Genomic DNA, 27382 nt, shown 5'->3' with positions numbered 1-27382 from the left:
TTGACATCCCACCATAAGACTGTCTGCAGTAAGGTTCTGTAAAGCAGCTGCATTCCTAGTGAGACCTGATTAAATTTATCCCACTATTAAGTTCTTCAGTATTACTCATCTTTCTCAAAAGGTAAGAGGTTTTTTGCATGCAGTGTATCTAGCTTTTAATGGCCAAATGAGCTGAAATAACATGCATATACTGGTGGTTATTTATTTGTTTTCCTTCCCGTCTTTATTGGTTCATTCTTGGAGGTTACAGTAGGTTTGCCTTTCTGGTCAGTTGACAATTGACCCTTCTTAGGAATGACATTTTCATATCACCAAGTATAGGAGTTAGATGTTCCAATTTTCATGTACCTTCTCATCTGCTTAGAACCAATGAAGAATCAAGACATTCAGTATTGATTTCCATGGTCTATGAACCAGTGTCAACTTGGCACGAAGGACTTTTCCCAGACATTCTTCTCTGAAGGCAGAGTCAGTGGCTTCCTTTTCCCCAGATTCCACTTTGCTTGATGATGATTTAAAAATGGTGACTTTTCTTTCACTATCTAGAATTGTTGCCCCACATTCCGAAACCGCAGTCATTAATACATAGAGGAAAATACAAATTCTTACATACTCCTCGTTTCTGTTCTTATATATTCACATATATAAAATATGTGTTCTATAATTATTGAGCTCTTTCCTTTTAAAATATATAGTTTCTTTGTTTTACTAGGGAGCTAAGTTACGTTTATTGTAGAGCTTATTTCCTGCACTCTGGAATGACACTCAAAAAAAAAAAAAACAACTTTCTGAAATCTAAATATGCTCTATCATTTACTATCATTCCATTATCACAAATAGCATTTCACATTCTAATTGATATTATCCTCTTATCATTCTTTATAATTCAAATGCTCATATCTTTCCTCCATGTTAAAGTTGCTTTCGCTAACGACCTCCTGTCCTACTGTAATTTTCATTCCTTGTTTGCCTCTATAAAAGTAAGTTCAAAAATAAAGTCTATTCTTCTATAAATTATTATGCCTATTTCTATTTCTACCTAGAATATTTTAAAGCCCTTAACAAAGTTTCCATTATTTATTAGTCCCCTACTCTAAACTGTGATCTATATACTCTGGTTAAGTCTTTTGTTATTTTTTTGGAGTTGTGTGTATATATGTCTGTCTTTGTGGTCGAGATTTGTAAGCTCTCAATTTAGTAACACTTAATATGCTTTTATAGGAGGTTTTTTCCCTGAGAATTTCTTGATGTTTTTTACCTTGTTATGTGATGAAAAATATGCATCAGAGCACCACAGCATAGCACAAACCGTACTTTTCTACTTGCTTGCACTCTTCCATTTTAGATGAATTGGTAATAGACAACCAACTATTCTATTTTGGTTTCTACAACACAGAGGTTGCTAGGTGACTTTAATTCCTTTCAACAAGAGGATAATAAACAATAAATTCATGCTATTTAGATGTATGTATTCCACCTAGAAGCTGTAGCAAATAAAAAATGATTTAAAACAGTTTCTAAGTATGCAGTTCTATATAGACCACCCCCTACATCTCTGTAACATTGTATCAAATGTTTTGTTTTTTTTTTTATTATGCTGCTATTTCTTCCTTATGATTTTGCTTATTCCTAAGAGATCAGCTGTACTAAGTAGCAATAGTTGAACATTATCTCCAGGAAATTTAATATATGAAAATCCCACTTAATATGAACATGATAATTTGGTGAAAAACTATGATGTCAAAATTTTGTTATTTAAGTACCTATTTGAGTTTCTCACTCATTTATATGATTCTCCAGTCTTAAGTGTGATTACAACTTTTTATTCTAAAGATCTTTAGGGAGAAAGATATTTAAATTCTGTCATCCTGGTCATTACTTGAAGTTAACTTCGTATTTTCATTTTTGATAATTTTAATAATGTCATACAATATTTTTGTAATTTTTGTTTCATTTGGAAAATTAAAAAGAAAAACCACTTTCATCTTTAAATTCTCATTTCTTCCCCCATGATGTTGCTTGCTAACTGCCAAAATTCATAGTTAACATTTTATCCAACAAGTAGTAGATTTAAGTGCAAACAGTTAAAGAAATGGTTAATGCTTTTTTATTTTTTAAAAAAAATTTTTTATGTTTATTTTTGAGACAGAGAGAGACAGAGCATGAACAGGGGAGGGTCAGAGAGAGAGGGAGACACAGAATCTGAAACAGGCTCCGGGCACCGAGCTGTCAGCACAGAGCCCGACGCAGGGCTCGAACCCATGGACCACAAGATCATGACCTGAGCCGAAGTGGGCCGCTTAACTGACTGAGCCACGCAGGCGCCCCGCTTATGCTTTTTAAAATCTGTATTTAAGAATTATACAAGCAGCCTGAGCTGATAGGCAGCAGGTATACATGAATGTGGCTATTCTGATTGTTACTGAAATATTTCCAAAACAGCCAGAGAATTCTTCCCTAAGATACTGTGACTCCCTTTGCATGACTCCCTGGATCTCTCCAAAATCATGTAACTAAAATAATAATATATAGCCTGTAGGTGTGCTCTAAAACCCTCCTCCAGCCCTATGACCCATGTTTCATCATGCCAGCTATAACTATTTTTGCTACCACTCATGTCCATGGCAAGAGAATCACCATTTATTTGTCTTAATTTCATGGTTAAAAAACTGTTTTTAAGAAGATCTTATGATAAAAGTATTTGATATCATCTTAATGACACTTCAATTTTGCAAAATGCTTAATTTGTTTTTAACGGTCCTGGTAAGCATAGCTTCAGAGTTTTCCTGTATGTTCTGCATCTTTTCAGTGTAATATTCCATTTTAAGGAACAAAATAAAATTCGAATCTTTGAGAAATTTGTGGAGTTTCCATTCTCCTTTCTTTGCCTTTAATTAGAAAAAGGACTTGATAACATTTCCTTGTTTAATTTTAGAGCGCAAAATGTAGACAGTATTATAACTGAAGCAATATTGGTTTTTACAAATAGTAATAAATCAAGTGTTGGCAGTTTTACATATAATATAAAATTTTATTTATACAGTTTGTCATCTCGTCAAGCATTAGATTTTTTTCCCATTGATCCTTTGATGTTTGTATTGATGTTATTAATGTAATGGCTTTAAACTTTAGCTCACATAGCCCATATGACTTCTAGCATTTTTACATGAAGATATTCTTTGGGCTGTTGAATAATTTATATCATAATTAATGATTTAAATTTTTTTTCTTTTACTTTCCATCTGTCCTAAAAAAACTGGGTTAGTATATACCTAGTAATTTTACTAAAGAGTAAGGAGAATGAACTCACTTTAAAAATAGCTAGGTTAATGTTGCAGATTTGAAACAGTTTTTTAAAAAGCACAGTCTACCAAGTTATTGATCCACAATCTATGGCTGTTATAAATGGATGTAATTAGCAACTGACTCTAAATGAACCATGGTAGTAGCTTCATTACTCTGAAAAATTCATTACAGCACTTTATAACATGAAATTGCCATATCTGAAGGAATAGAACATATATTGTATATTCTAGAATAGAATATACATGTAAAAATTTCTTTGCAATCAATAATGAGCATCGTGGCCATTGCTTACAGTTACATATTATAATGTAAGAATTATTTATTATAAGGTTTTAATGTCATATAAGCGTATTTAAATTGGGATAAATCTACCAATATAATTTTGCTAATTATTTACACCTTGTTCATTTTTGTAATACCTCCTTTTCTAAAATAACATGTATTTGTTCCATCCATATCAAATCAGATAGTATCTAAGTCATACAATCATAAAGCCTAAACCTGATTTGGAACAGAGATAATACAATTCAGCATTCTATAGACTTCTCTAGTCCTCATTTTCCTCAAGTGACTGGCTCAAGATCATGAAGTTATGGAGGATTAATGTCAAAATTAGAACCTGCGATGGATTTATACTTTGGTTATATCTTCCATCTTCCCACTTCCTTAGTTTGTTTATGGGTTTGTAAGGGTTATGAGAGAAATTTCTTTTGAGATTCAGCTCAAAACCTAGCTCCCAGTAGAATTATTGTCCTGCAGTCAACCATATAAATACAGTTGCCAACTCTCCAAGTTCTGTGTGAAGAAAAAAGGAAATGACAGACAAGCCATTAAATAAGTACACATGCTTTTCTTTACCTCTTTCCTCTCGTTCACCACATGAAATTTCTAGACAGGATCCCCCAAATGCTTGGATGTTAGGAATGGCAATTCTGTTACAGGGAATTGTAAACCACGTTCTCTGTTGGCTTTTCAGAGTTAAGATATTGGGCACATCTCTGTTTCTTTATAATAGCCCAGTCTCAGACCAAAGAGGTCAAATATTAGCAGGTGTCAGAATGTCAAAGAAATGTTTTCATCTCAGATGAAAAAATTTATATGTGGGTTATTTTCTGTTTGAATTTTATTCAGTGTTTTCTTCTAATTTGGTGTCTCCATCTTGGTTTTTAAAAATATCTCTTCCATCATAACTTTTTGTTTGTTTCTGAAAGATATATAAATTGATCTGATAATTACATAAAATACCAAATGAATTTATGTCTGTCTATCTACATTTCTGTGATTCATTATTTTTTTTAATCAATTAATTAATTAATTAATTTATGAGAACACACATGCATGGCGGAGGGACAGAGAGAGAGGGAAAGGGAATCCCAAGCAGGCTCTACACTGTCAGTGCAGAGCCCATTGTGGGGCTCAGTCTCACGAACCATGAGATCATGACCTGAGCCCAAATCAAAAGTGGATATGTAACCACTTGAGCCACCCAGATGCCCCACTGTGGTTGGTTCTTAAAATAATTTCTTTGTGTAATGGAAATAGGTGCCAAACAATTTACAGCTTCTGCCTAATAGTTCAGCTTTGTTTGGCAGTTTTAGATTTTTAAAGATTATTGATTAGAAACACCCTTGTTTGGTGCATATTTGTTTTTAGCATTGTGGAATTTGTTCTTTAAAGGCTTACTGAATTTTTCCTTGGAGTCACCACTTTGTCTCTGTTAGGAAGTTTAGGGAGTAAATACGCATGAAAACTTCCTTTAGTTTTCTTCTTAGAGTTTTAACTGCTGTAGTGATTTTTTTTTTTTTTAAGCATTAATAGAATAGTCATTTCTGCCAAGCAGCTGACATTCTGAAATAGCACTTCCCTTTGGGCATCATACAGTTGGGATTCTGTACTTGCAGAGAAAGGGTATGGGAGGGAGTAAGGGGGAGATGGAGGAGGAAAACCATTTTATGGGCATATCCTGCTGATGTCAGTAACCTGCTTTCAGTGAACTCCAGTGTGACCCCATTTAGACCTGGAGGAGGATCACATTTGAGCAGGGGAGCAGCTGAGGCGGCATCACAACAGAAGGAAACACCTATTGCTGGGAGCTTTGAAGAGACATGCAGTGAGGATGGACAGGTAGCACAAAGGGGAAAGGAAGGACTAGATCCATCAGGATAAACATAGTTTGTGATCAAAGTATTCATGACTTTTGATCAGTGATTAAAAGGACAATATTTAAGGCCCCAAAGAGAGATTTCTGTACATGATGCATAGTTTGTATTGATATATACATGTTTATAGGTAAAGTAACATGTTTATAGGCAGAGAAAAGTTTTACTTTGATTTTGAGAGAAAGTGTCTGCTTCTAGGGTTTGAAATACAGAATAATTTCTCTTTCACCAAAATGAAATGTTTCCTTCACTGAATCTCTTCTACCTGGTCAGAGGTTTATGAAGCATGGTAGCTAAGAGCACAGGCTCTGGACGTCCACCACCTACAAAGTGTGTGCTAAAGGACACAGCTGACAATATTTTGAAGATTAAATGGCTAAGAATGCATTCAATAAATCTTAGCAATTTTTATTGTCATTGTTTTTTTTAATCTACATTATAGAAAATACTGTAGAGAGTAGATACTATCCTTTTAAGACACAGTGAATGGTTTATGAAGATTAAATGCCAGAATAGACTTTAATTTAGGAAACAAAAATCTGACTTGGAACCACATTATCCTCAGAAAGATTACAACTTTGACCCTGAGGTTTATTTCATGAAAATAAAAATGTGGATATGTGTGTGGGAATGAGAACGTTTAAACATACTCATAGGCTTTCCCTCTTAGATTATTTTTTCTCTTATGGCTCTTACTTTAACCTTTGTCTTCAGCAGTTGCCTTCGTGTTTGTTCTGTTTTGTCTTCTGGGTGATTTTTTGTATAATCTCAGTATATCAGGTCAGAGGGAAAACTCAATGTGTAAGCTGACTGACAATGTTTTGCATTTTCCTTGAGAATATTTACCATAGCATCCTAAATAGTATTAAACTTTTCTTTCAGTCAAGGTACCCAGCACGAGTCATCCCTCTATTGATTTCTGAATGTTTCTATATTGGAGATTTTCCCAAACTGAACAGTGCCAGGATCATGGACTGTTGAAGAACTATGTTGTGACGAGAGATTTGTGGTCTCTTGTGGGTGTACATTCTAATTGTTGGGGTGGTTTCTTTTTTAAGGGGGCTGTTTGGGGCATAAAAAAGTGTAACTTCATGTTCTCCATGATAGTTTGCCAGCTGGTTTCCAGCCCACCAGATTACTGCTTGTAGTGACACTCATTTCTCTAGGACTCTTGATCTGTGCCAACCCTTAGTGTTACCACTAAGCCTGCTCACACCATTCTGAACCGAGGGCACTGGTGTCCTGAGTGCCTGAAAGGATAGATAAAAATCTAATACCACTTCAAGGGACTTACAGCTAAAGTTCTGGTAAAGCTCCGAGTATAAAGAATATATTATTTTACTATGTAAGTTTTCTATTATTTTAAGCAGAAAACAGGAGGGCAACTGTATGGTTCTGTTCTGTATTCCTTAACTTTCGAGCCATAAGTAAACCCAGCTTTAAGGAATCTAGGCGTATACAATGTCCCTCTTCTAATCTTTCCAGTGCTTCTTTGATCCTTTCTAAAAACACAAGATATTTCATTGTCTCCAACCCTGACCTCTTGTCTGATAATTATTTATTTGGAATATAGAGGTTCTCAAACATATCATGTCAAGAATTTATTTTGTCATTTCAGATTTCTTTTCAGAATTATCTCTGGTTAATACCATTGTTTTTCTTTGCAACTAAACTCAAAGCTTTACTACCACAACTGAGCCTTTCTTTTTCTCCCTATTTCTAGAATGTTAGTAAATATCCACTCCTTTCCCAATCAGTAATATTTCCCTGCTTGATCATTTTATTTTATTTCCTCTGCCACCCTCTTGTTCAGACTCACCTCTTGTTCAGTGTATCTGAACTACTGCAGTAAGTCTGTATCTTGTATTAATCACTTAGAAGCTTAATCTTCTACTACTTCATACTTACTAGGATGACTTTTAAAAAAAAAAGACAATGGCAAGTGTTGGTGACGATAAGGAAAAATTGGAACCCTCATACATTGCTGACGGGAACGTAAAATAGCATAGCCACTCTGCAGAAGTTTGGCAATTCCTCAGAAGGTTAAATACGTAATTATCATATGACTCAGCAATTCCATTTCTAGGAATTCCACTTCTAAGAGAATTAAAAATGTATGTCCACACAAAAACTTACAAATAGAGAATACCCATGTTCAAAGAACATTATTCACAATAGCCTAAAGGTGGAAGCAACACAAATGTCCATCTACAGATGAGTAGATAAAATGTGATGTATACATATAATGGAAACTATTCAGCTTTAAAAAGGGAAGAAATTCTGACACATGCTACAACATGGACAAATCTTGAAGACATGCTAAATGAAATAGCCAGTCACAAAAGGGCAAATATACTTCTGCTTATATGAGTTACCTAGAATAATCAGATTCATAGAGACAAAAAGTAGAATTGTGTTTCCCAGGGGCTTGGGAGAGGGGAGACTGGGGAGTTCTTGATTTTTTTTTTTTTTTGGTATATTTATTTTGAGAGAGAGAGAGAGAAAGTATGCATGAGCATGGGAAGGGCAGAGAAGGAAGGAGAGGGAGAGAATCCCAAGCGGGCTCTGCAATCTCAGTGCAGAGCACAGAGCCTGATGTGGGGCTTGAACTCACAACCTGTGAAATCATGACCTAAGGTAAAACCAAACATTGGATGCTTAACTGAATGAGCCCCCCCCCCCCAGGCACCCTGGGGAGTTCTTGATTCATGGGCAGAGAGTTTGAGTTCGAGAAGATGAAAAATTTCTAGATAAGGATGGATGGTTGCATAACAACAATAAGACTGCTTAATGCTACAGAACTATACACTTAAAATATGGTTAAAATGCTAAATTTTATGTTGTATATATTAGACCACAATATAAAAAGGCTTGTAAATGAATGTTCATAGCAGCATTATTTATAATAGCTAAAAAGTAGAAATAACCCAAATATCCATCATGAATAAAGTGTGGTATTCCTAACAGTGGAATATTATTCAGCCATAAACAGGAGTGAAGTACTGATTCACACTAAACATAGATCAACTTGAAAAAATTATGCTAAAAGAAAGAAACCAGACATAAAACAACCCACATTTTGAATGATTTTATTTATTTGAAATATCCAAAAGAAGTAAATACACAGAAACAGAAGGGGGATTAGCTGGAGGATGGATGAACGAGGACTGATTCCTAATGGGTAATGGATTTATTTGGGGAGTGATTAAATTGTTCTTGAATTTGGGTACCTGGGTGGCTCAGTCGGTTAAGCGTCCAACTTCAGCTGAGGTTATGATCTCACAGTTTGTGAGTTCAAGTCCCGCATCGGGCTGTATGCTGACAGCTCAGAGCCTGGAGCCTGCTTCGGAGTATCTTCCTCTCTCTCTGCCCCTCCCCTGCTCATGCTCTGTCTCTGTCTGTCTCTCTCAAAAATAAATAGACATTTAAATAAATAAAATTAAATAAAATAAATAATTAAATAATTCTTGAATTTGATAGTGGCAACAATGGCAACTTTTTGACTGAAACCCACAGAATTGTACACTTTAAAAGAATTAATTTTATGGCATGTGAATTATATCTCAATTTTTAAAAACTCAGTACACAACTTTTATGATGCCTTGTTTCTAAAGAAACAGCATGTCTATAGTCTTGGCTTACTATTTCTAGCTATGGAATTGTGAGAAAATCAAGTGTCCTCCCTTCTTATTATGTAATATAGGGATAATAATAACTACCTCACCAGATGTTTGTGTTAAATGAGATAACATATGTAGTACATCAAGCACAGTGTCTGGCATTTACTAAGAACCCAGTAAATTTACTAGGACCCCTTGGGACATGGGCCTTCAACACCTTTCAGTACTATTCCACATACTATTCCCAGATATTCCAGAAAATGGCCCAACTCATTTAGCCATTTATCACTAGTCTTTACATTCTGGCTCAAATCTGCCTCTTCATATTCTTCTAATGCTCCTTAATGGAAAGCCATCAGTCAGAATGGGCTTTTTAGTCTCCCTCAATTTGCTGCACTTTTTCGTGAAGCTGTGTCCTTGCCTGAAAACAATGCTCTTTCCCTGTTCCTGTCTTTTCTCTTTCACCCTGCCCTTAGAACTCAGGTGACTTTCTTCATGCATTAAACTTTCTCCCTTATTTAAATTCACGGTCATCTCTACTTTTGTAGCATCCAAGATTTTCACTACATGTTAGACTACTGAAGCCTCACTTGGTTATATTTTCAAAGCATGTGTCTTGTTAGGTGATCATATTAAAGTTTATATTCAATCTTTTGACTAATAAAATCCCTGAGCATGGGGACCACATGTTATAATGCTTTTACCTTTTTCATAGCATTTAGCACGTTGGCTTGATATAGTATATTCTATATCAACATTTGCTATTTATAAGTTAAGTTAGTGTTGCATCTCAATAAGTATAAGGCCTTAAATTAATGATTCTCACTCCTGGCAGCCCCTTAGAATTACCTGGGAAATAAAGCTTCATTTTAGCCCAACACATCAGAATGTCTGCGCATGAGGCCTCAGCTTTTCCCGCAGGTGATACTATTGCAAACAAAGCTGAGAACCATTGGATTCAGTAGATGAAGTAATGAAGCCAGTAGGTCCCAAGACTAATTGATTATCATGATCAAGATATGAGAATTGCTGATTAGGCAGAGGTCCTGGGGACATTGCAAAGTCCTCTACAAATAACTAGTATTATATTATGGTGCATTTGGGAGTTTTCACGGCTTTGAGAAATATCCTCCAGCCCTGAATTTTTTAACAGCCACTGGCTGTTAAAATATCCAGTTATGGACACCTATAACTTTTTAAACTTTACATAATAGCTTTCAGACTAGATGTACTTCTTGTTCCTTTTTGCAAACTTAAAAATACTCAAACTCTGTGTCTTTTCTAGGCTGGCCAACATCATCAGCAGACCCTCTCAAGATTGTCTACTCGCCCTTGCTCCTGTTGAGTTACCACCCTTGGAAGCAGGAGATGGGCTTTGCAGCAGCCAACAGGCCATGATCCAGGAGGAGCAGTAAGGGACAGAACTGCTGGTAAGACACTGGGGACAGTTGGTTCTTGGTTTCTAAGGAATATAAATTTATTCCTAATTTAATAGTCTCTCTTCTAACCTTCAACTCTAAATTTTTCTGTATTCCTTCAAATACCTTAATTATCTATGCTTTGGACATATGGGTTGCATTTTATGACCTATGAATTCCCTGAAGTTTTGTATTGACTTGTATGTTTGTATGTACATATGTATGTATGTGTATATATAAAATTTTCTGGAGAAAAAGAAGATTTTCATCATATTCTCAGTGTCTTTGAATTTAAAAAGAGCCATTCAAAAATAGCTATAAGCATGGAGAAACATGATATTTATAACCACTTGTCACAGTATTTCTCCTCCCCATTTGTACCTCACTTATGGCCACTTTGTCTCAATTTGTTAGGACCAAAAAAAACCTGATTATTTGTGGTTATTTGCTGACCAGAAAAAATGAGCGCCTACTAAACCTAGGCAGCCAGTTTTCATGATAATTTAGCTCCACCAAACTATCAGAGAACCAGAGTACACAGTGGCAGATATCAGGAGGGCCTATGTAATTTTTCACATGATTTTTCTGAAACTATAAATAGAGGTACTGACAGAGAGGGAGATACCAACTACTTTTTTCATCTACACTGATGTTAATAAAGATCAATTTGTTCTTTTTTTTTTTTTTTTTTTTTTTTTTTTTTTTTTTTCAATGCTTATTTATTTTGGGGACAGAGAGAGACAGAGCATGAACGGGGGAGGGGCAGAGAGAGAGGGAGACACAGAATCGGAAACAGGCTCCAGGCTCTGAGCCATCAGCCCAGAGCCCGACGCGGGGCTCGAACTCCCGGACCGCGAGATCGTGACCTGGCTGAAGTCGGAAGATCAATTTGTTCTTAATGCCACTGACAGGCTAATGAGTGTCCCAACCTAAAGGTTATTTATCAGACCATCTGTATAGATAAACAAAAGTGAGGAACTGATATTTTTTCCAAAATATTTAAGATGGACATCAGAATGAATTTCATGTATACCTTTGCCTGTACTATAAGTAAGTCAGTTAAAATTTCAGGGGCATTGTTGGAAAGAAAATGGAGGTTAAGTTAAAAAAAAAAAAAGAATGAGTCTTTTTTTTTTTCCTTTTGTAACTCTTCTAGCAGGTAATTCATTTTCAGTTTCACTGAATCTTGTTTATGCATTCAGCATAACAAATCTTCTAAAAGGCCTGTGTAGCTATAATCTCTGCCCTCACTCTAGACGCCTGAGGATATAAGTATCCACTCTGCCACTTGATACTTCTTAGAGACTGACCTGGTGCTGAGAAATCCTTCCCAGTGTGTCCTCAGTTAAACTCCCATGATTCCTAGATGTTGCCATTTTCAAGACATAAGGCAAGTACATCTGCCTAGATTACCTCTCTGCTCTGGGAATTTTAAGTCACTTCTGTAAGGAAAAGAGAACTCAGCACTACTAACTCTCAGAATGAAAATTTTCCCCTTGCATGCTAATATTTTTAGCGTATTCATTGTCACTGAAAATAGACTTCCTCTTTCCCCTCTCATGCTGGAAAATCTTAGGTAATTATGAATAAAGCATTCTTTTCTTTTCCCCTCCTCCCGAAATGGATGCTTTACCTCTCACTGTGAGGACTGTGGCTACTCATTCTGTACTTGACCTTTACATGAGAACTGAGATGCATTTTGAAGATGGAAGTTTTACTTCTTTAGTAAAATCATAACAGAACTTTCCTCAGAGACAAAGGATAGGTAAGGAAGGAAGTGCGAAGTTTAGGGAAAAATGTAAGAGAAATTACTAACAAGAAAAGAAGAAATTAAAGTATTAGCTATTTGTAAGAGAGAGAGATTTCACAATTAACTTCCAGAAGAGATCTTCCCTCAAATCCAAAGAAGAATATTATTTTGCATTTAGCTTTTTATAGTGAGATAAGCTTAGCCTAGGAGATACTTTCAGTGGTAAATAAACCTAGGACTTATTTTTAGTAATATTTATTAGCTTTGTGTTCTTGGAGAAATTATTTAACCTCTTTAAGTCCTGTTTTATTTGGCAAGGAGGAAAATAGGTCATAATAATAATAGGATTATATACATATATGGATATATGTACATATGTAGATAATATATACAGGGCCTGGCAGAAGTAAATTCTAAATTTTATATTAGCAGTTGTTCATTATTATTAATGTTATTAATGTTGCTTTCAGTTTTAAATAATGAATTTAATCAAAATGTATTTCTTGAGCACCTGTCAGGTACCAGGCACTCTTTAGGAACTGGGGTACATTACTGAACAAAAAGGTAAAAGTCCCTGTCCTTGTTTAGCTTAGAATCTAGAGTGGTAGACATAAACAAGATAAATAAATAAAAATGTATAGCACATTAAATACCAAGAGGTGCTAAGCATGAAAAAATTAACACAGGAAAAGAAAATTGGAGAGATGGTGAGGTAGCAATTAAAGATGGAGTAGTCAGGAAAGACCTCATGAGAAGATTATTTTTTGAGTGAAAACCTAAAAAAATAATAATTAAACAAACAGACCATAAAGTCATATGGGGAATAAAAGGGAGAGGAGACGGTCACAGAGACCTAGAGGAGTATAAAGTTTTCACAGAATGATTCAGACAGAACCAGAGGATTTTACATGGCTAAATCATATATCATCTGTAAGTGATATACCCATATAAGTGATATAGGTAGGAACTTTGGAAGTTCAAGGAATAGCAGGGTCCATCTAGACTAAAACAGTTAGAGGAGGACTTCACAAAGGATGATGGCAGATGGTGGCCTGGATCTTGAAAGATAGGAAGAAATTGGATAGTTGGCACAAGAATACAGACTGTCAGTTATAAGATGAAGAAGGTGTGAGAATCTAATGTATAATATGTTGTCTATAGTTGACAACACTGTATCGTATAATTGAAATTTGCTAAGAGAGTAGAGTGTTTTCACAGGCTCAAAAAGGTAAACTATGTGAGGTGATGAATATGTTCATTAATTTGATGGAGGGTGAATCCTTTCACAATGTATATAGATAGAAAATCATCACATTGTGCACTTTAAAAATAACGCTGAAAGAAAATCTCCAAAGAAGTTCTAATAAAAGTTATTGTTAGACATCACAGCTCCATAGCCCTCACACTATCATCCATAAAAACAATAATAACAACAACAAACCAAATGGAGAATGACATCCTAGTGGAGAAGTGGAAGAGAAACATAAGATGTTTGAAATAAGGAGTGAAATAAGGATGTTGGCTTTGAGGGCAGGAGGGCTAGGCAAAGGACAAGGGGGAAGAAGGCAATGGGAGGCTATCTGGTATAGAGATGGCAAGTGGTGGGAAAGAAGCTAGAAAAGCAGGTGAGGCCAAATTTTGGAAAGCCCTAAGTCCAGGCTAAAGATTATTACGTGCCATCATACAAATAGCAAGGAGCAATGGAAGCAGGCGAGTAGAAAGATGCATTCAGGTCACTAACAATACAAGTTTAGCAGAGTACGGAGATGGCGGAAGTGGCTGAAGTGATTCAGGAGTGGGTTGAGAACGTGGATTGTGATATTAGAGATAGGACTGAAAAAGAAAGATCGATTTGATAGGGAAAATCCTGAGGATTTGATCACTAATTGCCATTAGGAGATACAGAAGAAGAGTCAAAGGTTTCTCTACAGGTTTTAAAGGACCCATTAAGTGTTGGCATTAAAGGGAATAGGGATATTAGGGCATATTGTGCATCTGAATTCATGGTGACTGAGGTGAGATAACCCACTGTAGGTGTCCTTAAAACTACTAAGGATAAAGTCCATGCAATGTTTGACAGGCTGAATTGAATTGCTAAGAGCAACTTTCACTGTGCATTGGAATCCATGTAAATATTAACTTGGCACAAAAAAAAATGCATGAGAATCTGCCTTTTTTCTTTTTACACCAAGCTGGATTAACAGAATCATAAAAGTGTTGCTCAAAAGTGGGCCATTAGATACCACCTTAGTCCAATTGGCTAATATTATGGCAGACTAAAAGTTACCCAGACATGACACATGACTTCCTAACGGTCATATCAATGACCGTTAGCTATTGGCAAAACCTGGCCCCAGGTGGCCATATTGAGACCTACTGCACCTCCCTGTCATCTGTAAGAAATGCTAGTGATTTGTATTTTGCCATCTTGTTTGTGGAGAAAGGAGTTAGAAGGTTTGGATTTGCCCATTAGAACTCTCTTGTAGCCATTCTTCTAATTAATATGGACATGTTCACCCTTTCTCACGAAACAGGCCCTACTCATTTAGAAGCTTCATTCTTAGTCATCCTCTCCTACCTATCGTCATGGTTGATGTATCCTGATTGAAAAATAAGTCATCTTTCTATTTCATCAATAATTGGAAACAGAACACTTTTATCTCTAATACTGCATTTTTTTCTGTTTATCTTTCAGAAGAAAAAGTCACTTTTCTTATTTCAAACTTAAATCACCTAGACTTGAAAATTAAGACTCCAAGTGTCCTTTCCTTTCAGACCAGTCTTATGAACTGAAACCCATCATCCTTATTCTAACAAACCCAATTGATTTATCCATGGAGTCACAGGACTTTAAAACAAAAATAGATCCTAGACATCATCTAAGGCAGTTGTCTTCAAACTATTACTCTCCTACCCATCTGTTACTGTTTCCTTCTTTTTAATAAAATGTAATTATCTAGCAAGTGTGCAAAAGTGTATTTAAAGAAGGAAAATGTTTATTTTTCTATTTATAGAAATTTTATAGTAGTGCTACAATTCTTTGTTTCTTTACTCTCTCCATTATACATGGCACATTATGATACAAGTCATAATTGAACCATGTGAAAGCCTTATCTGGTATATATTTTAAGGCCCAGATTGGTCTCATTGTCTCTATGTCCCAAGAGACTGAATTATAGAAACTATTGACATTCTCATGGGATTCTGCTAAGAACTTTGGCAATCCCTGAATTCACAAATAGCACTGTAGCATTTTTTATTTGCATTAACGGCTATCCACATGTGACCAGTACTATGTGTTTAGAACGGGTAAGCCATGCTAAAATAGACTACACACTATGAAGGTTATTTTCACCATTCTTGTTTCAGTTTCCCCATCAAACAGTGAAGTATCAGTTGTCTCCATTGATCTCATAGGATATTTAAGCAGAAATGAAAGTCTTGGTGAAGACACTTTGTCTTCTGAAAGAAAGTTGCAATGCAAATAAAGACATTATTAATGTTTACCCATATTTACAGATGTTAATCTGACCAAAGCTTTTTCTCAAAATGTGAAATAATGTAGTCTACTCTTATCTATGGGGGAAATGTTCCAAGATCCCCAGTGGATGCCTGAAATTGTGGATGGTACCAAATCCTATATATACTGTCTTTTCCTACACATACATACCTATGATAAAGTTTAATTTATAGACACTGTAAGAGATTAACAACAACTAAAAATAGAATAATTATAACAATATACTGTAATAAAAGTTACATAAATGTACCCTCTCTCTCCTTATTGTACTATACTCACCCCTCTTCTTTTTGTGATGATGTGAGAAGATAAAATGCCTATAGGATGTGGTGAAGTGAGGTGAATGACGTAGGCACTATGACATAGCGTTAGGCTACTACTGACCTTGTGACCATAAGTCAAAAGGCAGATCATCTGCTTCTCGATCGTGAATGACCGCCAATAACCAAAATCGCAGAAAGTGAAACCACTGATGGGCAGGGGAGGGGCGGGAGTGAGGAGCCGGACTACTGTAATGTGTTATCTTGGCTTTTTTTTTTTTATTAATTTTTTTTTCAACGTTTATTTATTTTTGGGACAGAGAGAGACAGAGCATGAACGGGGGAGGGGCAGAGAGAGAGGGAGACACAGAATCGGAAACAGGCTCCAGGCTCTGAGCCATCAGCCCAGAGCCCGACGCGGGGCTCGAACTCACGGACCGCGAGATCGTGACCTGGCTGAAGTCGGACGCTTAACCTGACTGCGCCACCCAGGCGCCCCTATCTTGGCTTTTTTAATATTGAGAAGATTGGGAGAACAATTAATGGGTTTCTTGGAGAATCTGTGATCGTATAGTTAATGTTGTATATGTGTGTAGCAGTTTTGTAATTCTCAAAGGCATGCACAGTCCTTGAATTTTGCTGGGAGTCTGGAGGGACTTTAAGGAAAAGAAAAAACGTTGGCCATCTTCTCAAGATCTTAAATCTCCTCCATACTCACGCATGTGTACACACACATATTCACGTAACATCCTTCCTTAAATCCCCCTAGCCAGCTTGCTTCCTACTTTATTGAGAATATTGAACTCATTGGGCAAGAACTTCTGCTTTTCTTTTCCACCCATACCCCTAAATCCAGCATATCCGTAACTTTTACCTCTTTTCAGAATTTGCTCACTTTTTCCATGAATTAATCATTTCCTGATTGTTCCTTCTGCGTCTATCCCTTTTTTTTTTTCTGATGGTCAATTTAAAGTGTCCCAGTATGCTCATTCTTAAGTGCATATCTAACCATGTACACTCCTCCTTAATGCCCTTTGATGGATACCCACTGTTAAACTTTGCTAAAGCAGTAGGAAGCTTCCCCCAACGCCAACCCACAAAGTTTTTAAAATTATAATGGAATTCTTGTGGTCCATGCAGAGACAGATGCAATGTGGGGGCTCCTGGGGTCACCTACTTACCCCCTCTTTAGCTAGTGTGGCCCAGAACAGCTCTGTGAACCCCTGGTACCTAAAATACTCAGTTTGGAAAACAGCCTACAGAAAATAGACTGTGCACTTGATATCCCTATCTGGTTCTTAATTACTCGTCAACCTCCATGTCACCATATTGTCCCTCAGATTCTGTGAGGTAATTATTCCTAACTCTTTATATGTCTTGAACATAACATTATATTTTACACATTCAAGCCTTGGTAGTGGCTGCCCCTCTCCTCCCCCTTTTCCATAAAGACCCAGCTCAGGTTTCTCATCAGCCAAGCCTCATATTTGTAGCACTCGTGTTCCTCAAACACCATACTTACTGTAGTCATTTGTGTCTATTTCTGTACAAACTGAAATCTCTAGGACAAAGACTGTGCCTTATCTTCTTATTCCTAAGAGCTTGCAGTGTCTGGTTACATAGTAGGGACTCAATCACACTCTTTAAAACAACTCACTTTGTGAACCTTTTCATATCTTTTATTTTTTCTTTGTCCCCTCTAGTCCCTAACTAAAATAGATACAACTCTTGCCCCATTTGGGGATGGGAGGCAGGGAGGTAAGGAACTGGGGAAGGTGAGTAGCTGGAACTTGACATAGCAATATCATATACAAAATTAACATCGTTTCAGAGCTTGAACCCCAGACATACTCAGTTGTAACTAACACCTGTGTAAGTAACATTTGATGCCTGAAATATACCGCCCTGCTGCAGAATCCTACCCAAATTAAATGTATTACTACTGGGATTTGTGCTTTTGTTGGCTATTTTGGGAGACTTTAGGGATGTATTCAGTATTCTAATTCCAGTAGTCTTTTATTATTATTAGTATTATTATTATTATTAATTATTATTATTTTAATGTTTATTTCTGAGACAGAGAGAGACAGAGCATGAACGTGGGAGGGGCAGAGAGAGAGGGAGACCCAGAATCAGAAGCAGGCTCTAGGCTCTGAGCTGTCAGGACAGAGCCCGACGCCCGGCTCGAACTCACAAACCATGAGATCATGACCTGAGCCGAAGTTGGTCACTCAACCGACTGAGCCACCCAGGCGCCCCCTAATTCCAGTAGTCTTGATGAACATAAATGTTTCACTCTAGGAAGAGAAATTTGAAAGCTGTTGTAGATGATATTTAAGGTCTATTGGGTGATAATTTTAATGAATATATACACTCAAGACCTTGTTCAGTAAAAAAACATGAATTCAGGAAATGTTTTGAAAATTTCAGAAAGTTTAGTTGATGATAGATTTTTTTATCTAGCAGTTTTTTGTTTTGTTCTGTTTTTCAGTCTCAGGGAGGAGGAGAAAAGTGGTCAGTGTACTTTACAATATAGGCTCTATGGGAGTCCATATGTTTGGCATTGCTATCCAGGTGCTTTGTGGTATTAGGAGGACATAGCTGGGATTATATGCAAGCTCGCAGGGCTAAATCAATATGCTAGATCTCTAGAGAGCATTTTTGGAAAGATTTTTGAGCTCCAGGTTCTCTAACCAAGAGTAAAGTGATTTTTTAGAATCCATAGCTTTTCTAGATTGTAAGAATTCATAGAAGAGAGTAAATAATCTTCTCAATTAAAATGCAGAATTGAACACTTAGAATTTTAAATGTATTTCACCTAGAACAAAAAAATGTGTAGCCTTGTGTCATATTTATTAAAAGTATAAAACCAGATGGTCTCAAAAAGGTTTTATTTCTCTTATTCAGTTTCATACTTTCTGAAAGTAAAATGCACTAGATGTCTTTGTTTAATTTGTACTTCAGTTGTCCAAATTTTCATTTTCAAAAGTTCTACCTTCTCAAGGTGAGTCACTTTTTAGACATTTTAAAAACTGAGATTACTATGATGGTTATTCTATTAGTTATCCTAGAGTAGCAAAGTAGTAAAACATATTTGAATGAATGCTTAGTACATAGTAAGTATTTAAAAGTTTTTGGTTGAGTGAAGGGGTTATGATCATATAGGAAAGAAGAGAATATCAAAATATTTTTTAAAAACTTTAATTTTTATTAATGATGTAGAAGAGACTTTTCTTCATTAACATGGGTCATATAACTGGAATATATCATAAAATGCCTACTTTAAATCTTTATTGAGGCCAGTTAAGGCAGAAAGGGGGAGAGAAGTGGCCAGAAGATAAAAAGGGCAGTTTACTTAATTTATGTGACTCAAAATATTTAATAAGTTTGTAATTTACAATTGCAAATTTTGTAAAATTACAAAATTGCTATTACTGTCATCTGAGAGAAAAGTTATGTATTTAAAAGCTCAAAGAAAATGATTTCCTCTCATGCCATGCAGGAATCTTCTTTTTTTTTTTTTTAACATTTTATTTATTTTTGAGAGAGAGAGAGAGAGCACACAAGCAGGGGAGGGACAGAGAAAGAGGGAGACATAGAATCTGAAGCAGGCTCCTGGCTCTGAGCTGCCAGCACAGAGCCTGACACAGGGCTTGAACTTGAGATCTGTGACATCATGGCCTGAGCTGACCATGACATCATGACCTGAGCCACTCAGGTGCCCCCGTGTAGGACTCTTCTTTATTGCCTTCCTAGAAAGGACTAATCTAGACCTCATTGGGTTCTTCTAATAATGGTCCACTCAATGATTTAGTACATTTTTAGAAAATTTCACTTGTTTAGTGTCATGCTGAGCTACAATCTACATTTGGTACAGAATGTTGGATCCCTTTTTCATACAGAGATCCCTTAAAGATTAAATTTTGGTGTTGGGTATTTCAGGTACCGTCAGATGATCCTAGGGTTCCCCTATACTTCTCTGGGTGCTGTACCTCTATCAGTCTAGTCCTGAGGCACGCTTGCTTTCTTGCCCACCAGACCACTCTGCCCCATCACACTGAAGCTACAACATACTTTTCATCACACAAGCAGCTGATAAGCCAAATCTCTTCCATTGAAACTTTGTGACTGTGATGGTCTAAATCAGTGTTGAAGATTTTAACACTTAATTCATTAAATTGCATTTTCTTACTTTTAGTTCCTCCTTTAAGCCTAGGCAAATTTATGAAAATCTGTTTCCATTCCATTTATTGTTTATAAACACATGCTGCCTTCTGTCCCTTTCTCATTTCCTCCATACATTTCATGAGGATGACTTCTGTGTTGTCTTTGATATTACTGATTTAAATTTTGATATAATTTTAAGTGGATAATCATTGAGAGAACAAGTCATATGTTTTTAATTAAAATCTTACCTAAAATTTAGAATACTTCTTATTCATGCACTCTTCCCCTAGCCTTCCCCCACCTTGTCCACCTTTCCTAAACAAAGGACAAATACTGAATTGGCCTGGCCTTACTGGAGTCATTTTAAGGACTTTGTTTAGTGAGTTGGACACAATTATGAATCATGAACCTAAGGATGTATTAGAAGGTAGGCTTGAGGGCACCTGGGTGGCTCAGTCTTGGTTAAGTGCCAGACCCTTGATTGAAATTCAGGTCATTATCTCATGGTTGGTGAGATCTAACCCACATTGGATTTTCTCTCTCTCTCCTCTCTCTCTCTCTCTACCCCTCTCTGCCCTCTGCGCCTCTCTGCTCTCTCTCTCTCTCTCTCTCTCTCTCTCTCTCTCTCTCCCACACACACACACACACACACACACACACTCTCTCTCTCTCTCTCTCTCTCTCTCTCTCTCTCTCTTTCTCTCACTCACTCATACTCTTTCAAAATAAATAAACTTAAAAAATAAAAATAAGATAGGGTTGAACATGTAGAAGCAATTTTCTCAGTTCTGAATTTGTGGTTCTGTTTGCCTTTGCTTAGGAAGAGGGAACATACTGTTCCATTGGTTGTGCAGATAATGCATTTTTCATCTTTGATCCATTGATAGACTTAATTTTCCATATAACCAATTTATCAGGAATAGCAGCTAATACACCTGATAATAGATCATAGAAACCTGAGAATGTTTGGTCTAAATCACATTAGAATATGAGGGTCAGAATGATATAATAAGCACAACTGGCAAGGATATGAAGAACTGTGAATTTGTTTTTAGAGGACATTAGAACTGATGTATTTAAGCTTTAAACTTCCACTATTGTTTCCCTAAGCATCAGTTCATCATTATTTCTATTTGGGAAAATTCCTTCAAGAGTTTTGTCAACATCGGAAAAGGGATGTTTATATATAAAAATATCTGCTAACTCCCTACTCTTTATATGTTCACTCAACCACAGTCTAATTACCTTTTTACTCTTCATTTACTTCCTTTCTGAGAACACTGCTTCTTCTTTGTCTGATATGAATGCACACACACACACACACACACACACACACTTTTTTTAACACCTAGGTCACACTTTTAATCAAAAAGAGAAAGAAGGTTGACTTCACTGGGATGCTGTTGTTGTGTTTCATGTTCATGAGATTATTGTCTTGAGACAACTTGATTGAAATACCTGTTGATGAATCCTATACCGAGAAGATTGAGAAGAATTGTCTTTAAAATCAGTTTTTCTTGGGATGAGCACCAGGTGTTGTATGGGAACCAATTTGACAATAAATTTCATATTAAAATAATAATAATAATAATAATAATAAAGCAGATACATTAGGGCAATGTGAAAGAACAAACATGGGCTTGAGAAGTCCCTTTGTGTAAGAAGGCTCAACCCAATAAATTGGCTCAAGAAAAATCATTCTAAAAAAAATAAAATAAAATAAAATCAGTTTTTCAGCTGAATCATTTAAGTACTTACAAATCAAGAGTTTGATTTGGAAACATTACATTCAATATATTTTTAAAAGTTGGGATAAATTTCCCTTTAAAACAAAATCACTTCTCCAAAAGAGGCTCCATTTTTTTCCCCAAATACATAATGGAGAAGAAACCTTTTCCTATTGAAATGATACATACTAGTATATATTGCTTGCTCTATTGTTTAATGCAAGGTATGTCTTAAAAATTTTGTTGGACGTGTAAGTATATTTTCATATATTCATAATAAATAACACAACAGATGTGAGGCAAAAAAAGATTTAAAAATGATAAATAATGTGTGCATTGGTGCTATGCTGGTTTCTGTTCCCATTGCAGTGCTCAATAGTTTTCTGCAGATAAAATTATCAGTTGATAACATTTATTTTTTTTTTTCAACGTTTATTTATTTTTGGGACAGAGAGAGACAGAGCATGAACGGGGGAGGGGCAGAGAGAGAGGGAGACACAGAATCGGAAACAGGCTCCAGGCTCCGAGCCATCAGCCCAGAGCCCGACGCGGGGCTCGAACTCACGGACCGCGAGATCGTGACCTGGCTGAAGTCGGACGCTTAACCGACTGCGCCACCCAGGCGCCCCACAGTTGATAACATTTAAACCAGGCACTTTAGTAAGTGGAGGTATTACTTATTTATGAGCTTTTTTTTTTTTAACTTAATTTTACTGAGGGGGTTTCAGGACTACTAATCATGGATTATATGAAGCAAAGTATAAAGCAATAGAAGGTCACCTCCAAGTTGGGGATAGAGTTGAATTCCTGCCAATATAGTTTACTATGGTATTATTAACAGGACACCTTCATCCAAAATCTTTACATTACCAACTCCTGCCCTCCAGATCTGTGTGACCATGGAAACTGCTGCATATTTTGTGAGATAACACTGTCCCCCAACTTCATTCCTTGATATATTTTGAACATAGATGTATGCCCAATGAACTAGTTCCCAGAGAAATATATGAATGAGTACATACACACACACTCACACACACGCACACACACACACACACACATACACACACACACACACACTTATCTCTTCAAACTTTATTATTACAGAAGATTTGCAAAAACTGTGGATAAATAGCATATATTAATCTTACTTAATGGATGGATGATGTTGAAAGTAATATGAAAATCAAATTAATTGTTTTTCCTAGCCCTTGCCTTTGAGAAGCCTGAGTGTTCTGGGAGGTAGGCTGACTGCTTCAGGGTAAGCAGGTGAATTACTGGTTGCATTGAGTCCACCTCTCAGATGCTCTGAATGCTTATGTAATAACTTTCTACCCACTGCTGCATACAACCTCCATTTTAAAAAGTCTGTAATTCAGTTTTTTCTTTTTAATCTTTTGTTATAAACTGATACATTGTTATTAAAGAAATTATTAAAGGAAACACTTTTCTAATTACTCATTGTTCTCAGATACCTTAGTGATTGTTTTTCATCTCTGAAATTCTGTTTTCCTTAAAGGCAATAAATCTTTTTTTGTCCTCTTGTGAGTGATACTTAATATTTTTAGTACCATCATAACTTTAATCAATCAAGGCCATATTAAGCCCTTATTTTGAACCATATTTCTACTTTTTGTAATGAAGCTTGGGTGTTTTTTTTTCTCCATTATTGATAATTTATTGAAGAGAAAGTACCACCCTTCATGTTCTGTAGTTTTGTATAGGATTACTGATAGCAAAATAGGGGACACAATATTAACACCATAAAGAGTTTATTGTGAAGAAATAGAATGGTTGTGAACTATAGCAGGCAAAATGAAAATTTAGTAAATGCAAATGTTTTCTGGACCAAAGCAGAACACGAGTCAACAAACGTATCAAATATAATTGGATACCTGGCCAAATATTTTTTTAATGTTTAAGAAGGGTCAGTGAAACATTTGAATTGCATAGTCTTCCCAATAAGCTGAAAATGACCTAATGATGTTTGAGCTCCTGAAGTACTTGAACTTCTCTTTTATTCTTATTATGATCCCTAACGCTGTGCTTGGAACATGGTAAGTAATCAATAAATGGTTGGCAGATGAATAATGATTATCATTGATTTACTAAACAAGGAAGAGAGTTGGGAAAGTGCTATCTATCAATATCAAGTTGTTTACTTTGGAACATTTTATGTGAGATTAGGGAGGAAAACAAAAGTGAGCCATACGACTGTGCTATCCTAAGAATTACTTCCATTCTTACATGGAGCCCCATACAAATTTATATTTGGCCTATATAATTTCACCAGGGTACACAAAGCACCAAATTAGTTTAGAAGATAGTTGGAAAAGGATGCAATAGGAGAGGGTTTTAAACTGTGGATCTATTGGAAAATAATCTTGTTTCTAAGTTTTTAAAATCCTCAACAATACTGTGAATAGTTGGGAAGTAAATGTGCTTTGTGTCAGAGAAAGGTCTTTGTATATATTGATTAGAGTATTAGCACATTTCATCCCACAGAAAGGATTGTCTGGCTTTGGGAAACACACCTACCTGAACTCTTAATTATAGTAGTGACGCTGACAAGCAGTAGGCAATCCCAGAAAGAGCCAGAGTCATGATTAAGGATGTTGAGGAAACGTCTTGGGCATGATTTGAGTGAGTTTTAATTACAGTAAGAAATACACAACCTCTATGAAGTCATTTCCAACTCCTTGAGACAAATTTAGCCTTTCTTTTCTCTATCTCCAAAGCATGCTGTATAAAAATCTATTTGAAAACTTACCACACTATTTCCTTAAGATGTTTCAAGTATCTCTCTCTCTTCCTCAGGGACAAGAATGTTGAATCCTTAGTACGTACAAGGCACTTAATATTCAAATGAATAATGGGCTACTATTGCCTAAAAATACAGACACCATGTAATAGCAGGTATGCAGCTGATAGAATAAAGTTCTCTCAGTCATTCAGAATAGTTTACTTGTGGAGGGATCTCTGGTAATCCTTTCTTTTTCTGTGCTTTTTAAAATTTAAACAGCATTAGAGTTACATATTTCTTGGAAAATTGAAAGAATGTGTTTGTGAGAACATTTGAGCCCTCGTCTATTTGCCAGATAACAATTTGTGAAGTTTAAAAATTGTATTCCAAAGGTATAAATTTATTTAGGCTTTATACCTTCTTAGAGCTTATTTTAGCAGTATACACTTTCCTATAACACCATTCAGTCTCTCCAGGTTTTCTAATTTGTAGACATAGCACCTCTGTCTACACTCTTTTATGTTTTTTTTTTTTTAATTACCTTAGTGATTTTTCTACCCACTGTATTCCTTTTCTTTTCTTTTTTTTTTCACTGTATTCCTTTTCAAAGAATTTACTGTTGGATTTATTCATTAAACCAACTATGTATGTTTTTTTGTTATATAATGTTCTAATTATTGTTAATTACTTTTCCCTTCTTTGCTTAAGTTTCTGTTATTTTGTTTTCCTAAATTATTGGGTTAGAATGCATATGTCATTTATTTAATTTTATATTGTGTTGTCTATAAAAGATTTTAAAGCTCTGGTTATAATTTGGCTATAGCTCATGTATTTCAAGATGTGCTGTATTCATTACCTTTTTTTATATATAAATTCTTTTAAAGTTTTCCTTTCTTCTTTGAGCAAAATGTTACTTAGAAAAAGAAACAAAAATCTTTTCAGCTTATTCTCTACTTGACTGATTTTTGCAGTATTAACTCTGTGGGATTTTTTTTTCTTCTTTTAATTCTGTTTTATATTTTGCTGTGGAATTATGTTACTGGGCTCTATTTTTCTTCTTCATTTCAGCCTGTTTTCTAATTTAATCATCCATCTGTTGTTTCAAAGAGTACCTGTGAAAACTTCCCTTGGCAGGACAAGGCACAGATCTATGGTTTATTTCTAGAACATAAGCAAATCGTTTCTGAAAGCATGCTCTTCAGCTACTATTGAGTAATATGTTAATTTTTTTTTTTTCATTGAAGTTCTGGTTTTTTTCATAGGCACCGTTCTGGATTTGTCTCCCCCCACCCCACCCCCCCACCCCCCATACATCCTTGAAGGAGAGCTGATTCACCTATACCACAAAAGTGTGATAGTATCTTAGGCTGTTCAAAACATCAAAACATTCTTTCACTAGGACATTTAGTACATTATCACTGCAATTTATTTTTATATTTGTTGAAAATATTGCTTAAGAGTTCAGCTCCCCCTGCCTGCCAATCTGTCTTTGTATTTCTCTTTCACTTTGTCTCTAGTTCAGGTTTATAATTTGGTTTGTCTGATCTTCTTTCCTTCCTTCCTTCCTTCCTTCCTTCCTTCCTTCCTTCCTTCCTTCCTTCCTTCTTTCCTTCCTTCTTTCCTTCCTTCCTTCCTTCCTTCCTTCCTTCCTTCCTTCCTTCCTTCCTTCTTCTTCCTTCCTTCCTTCTTTCCTTCCTTCCTTCCTCCTTTCCTTCTTCTTCCTTCCTTCTTCCTTCCTTCCTTCCTTCCTTCCTTCCTTCCTTCCTTCCTTCTTCCTTCCTTCCTTCCTTCCTTCCTTCCTTCCTTCCTTCCTTCCTTTAGTGCTTTAGCCCACTTAGTTGGGAATAGCTCTATCCCTTTGGACCCCACTTTCTCCAGTGAGCCCTACCAGTTTAGGAAATTGAGCACTCCTTTCCAAGTGAGCCATTCTAAATGAGAAGCCAGGTTAGAGAAGAATCCTGCCACCCACAGGTGTTCTTTTTGGTGAGTTTGTGCATATTTCCTTTCCCTGGGCTGCTTTGTGGTTAAATAAGACATGCCTGTTTCCCCAAAGCCTCCCTCACTCTTAGCTCTTGCTCCTTTGCATTAGGAAGGAACATTTGGTTGAGAAGACTATTACACAGTACGCCTGTCACAAGAGCTTGTAGCTCAGAGAGAGATATCACATCACTGGTTTCTGTTGTGTTTCCAGTTTCATCTCAGCTGTGGTACCAGGGTGGAGAGCTTCAATTACAAACTCTCCTTCTCTCCTGTTAGCCCTGTCTAACCTCAACCCATGCCCTCCAAATAAGGGGTACTGGGGCAGTCAGCTAGGGTTTTCTTTATTTTCCACAGCTGGCTTAGGAAGAGGGACTATGATTTGACTCTTAGTGAAGTTTCTTAATATGGATTCATTTGCAATTTATCCAGAAATTCCTCAAACTTCCTGCCTCTCAGCTGGCAGTGTTCCCTGGTATTTTAGTGCTGATGCAGGATGTTTTCCAGTTTTTTGTTTTTCTTTGATCTCTTCAATCATTCACTAGGAAGAGGGCTTGGATGTCTGCTCTTATGTTACCGCTTCTCTACAAGTCCTCCAGCCTAATTTTGTTCATGAACGTGATGAAAATTAGCTCCTCAGATGGATTTAATATTGGATGCTGCTTTCAAGGAAATTCAAAATAGAAAGCAGGCTTTCAAAAAAAGAGAATAAATTATCAGCCAGTCTCACAAGGA

The 27382-nt window shown here is 36.2% G+C and overlaps 1 protein-coding gene across 4 annotated transcripts in view; it reads left to right on the top strand.

Annotated features, from left to right (window-relative positions):
- The window catches only part of TET2 (tet methylcytosine dioxygenase 2), a 136829-nt gene that overhangs the window by 29614 nt on the left and 79833 nt on the right, over positions 1-27382 (top strand). For all 4 annotated transcript variants that reach the window (XM_030313329.1, XM_030313330.1, XM_030313331.1 and 1 more), the window contains exon 2: positions 10371-10515. The gene's annotated coding sequence lies outside the window, so the exon portion shown is untranslated. The remainder of the gene's footprint in view (positions 1-10370; positions 10516-27382) is intronic.

Source organism: Lynx canadensis, chromosome B1 (genome assembly GCF_007474595.2).
Source record: "Lynx canadensis isolate LIC74 chromosome B1, mLynCan4.pri.v2, whole genome shotgun sequence".
Classification (NCBI taxonomy): domain Eukaryota; kingdom Metazoa; phylum Chordata; class Mammalia; order Carnivora; family Felidae; genus Lynx; species Lynx canadensis.
This window is presented reverse-complemented; position numbering and strand designations above follow the sequence as displayed.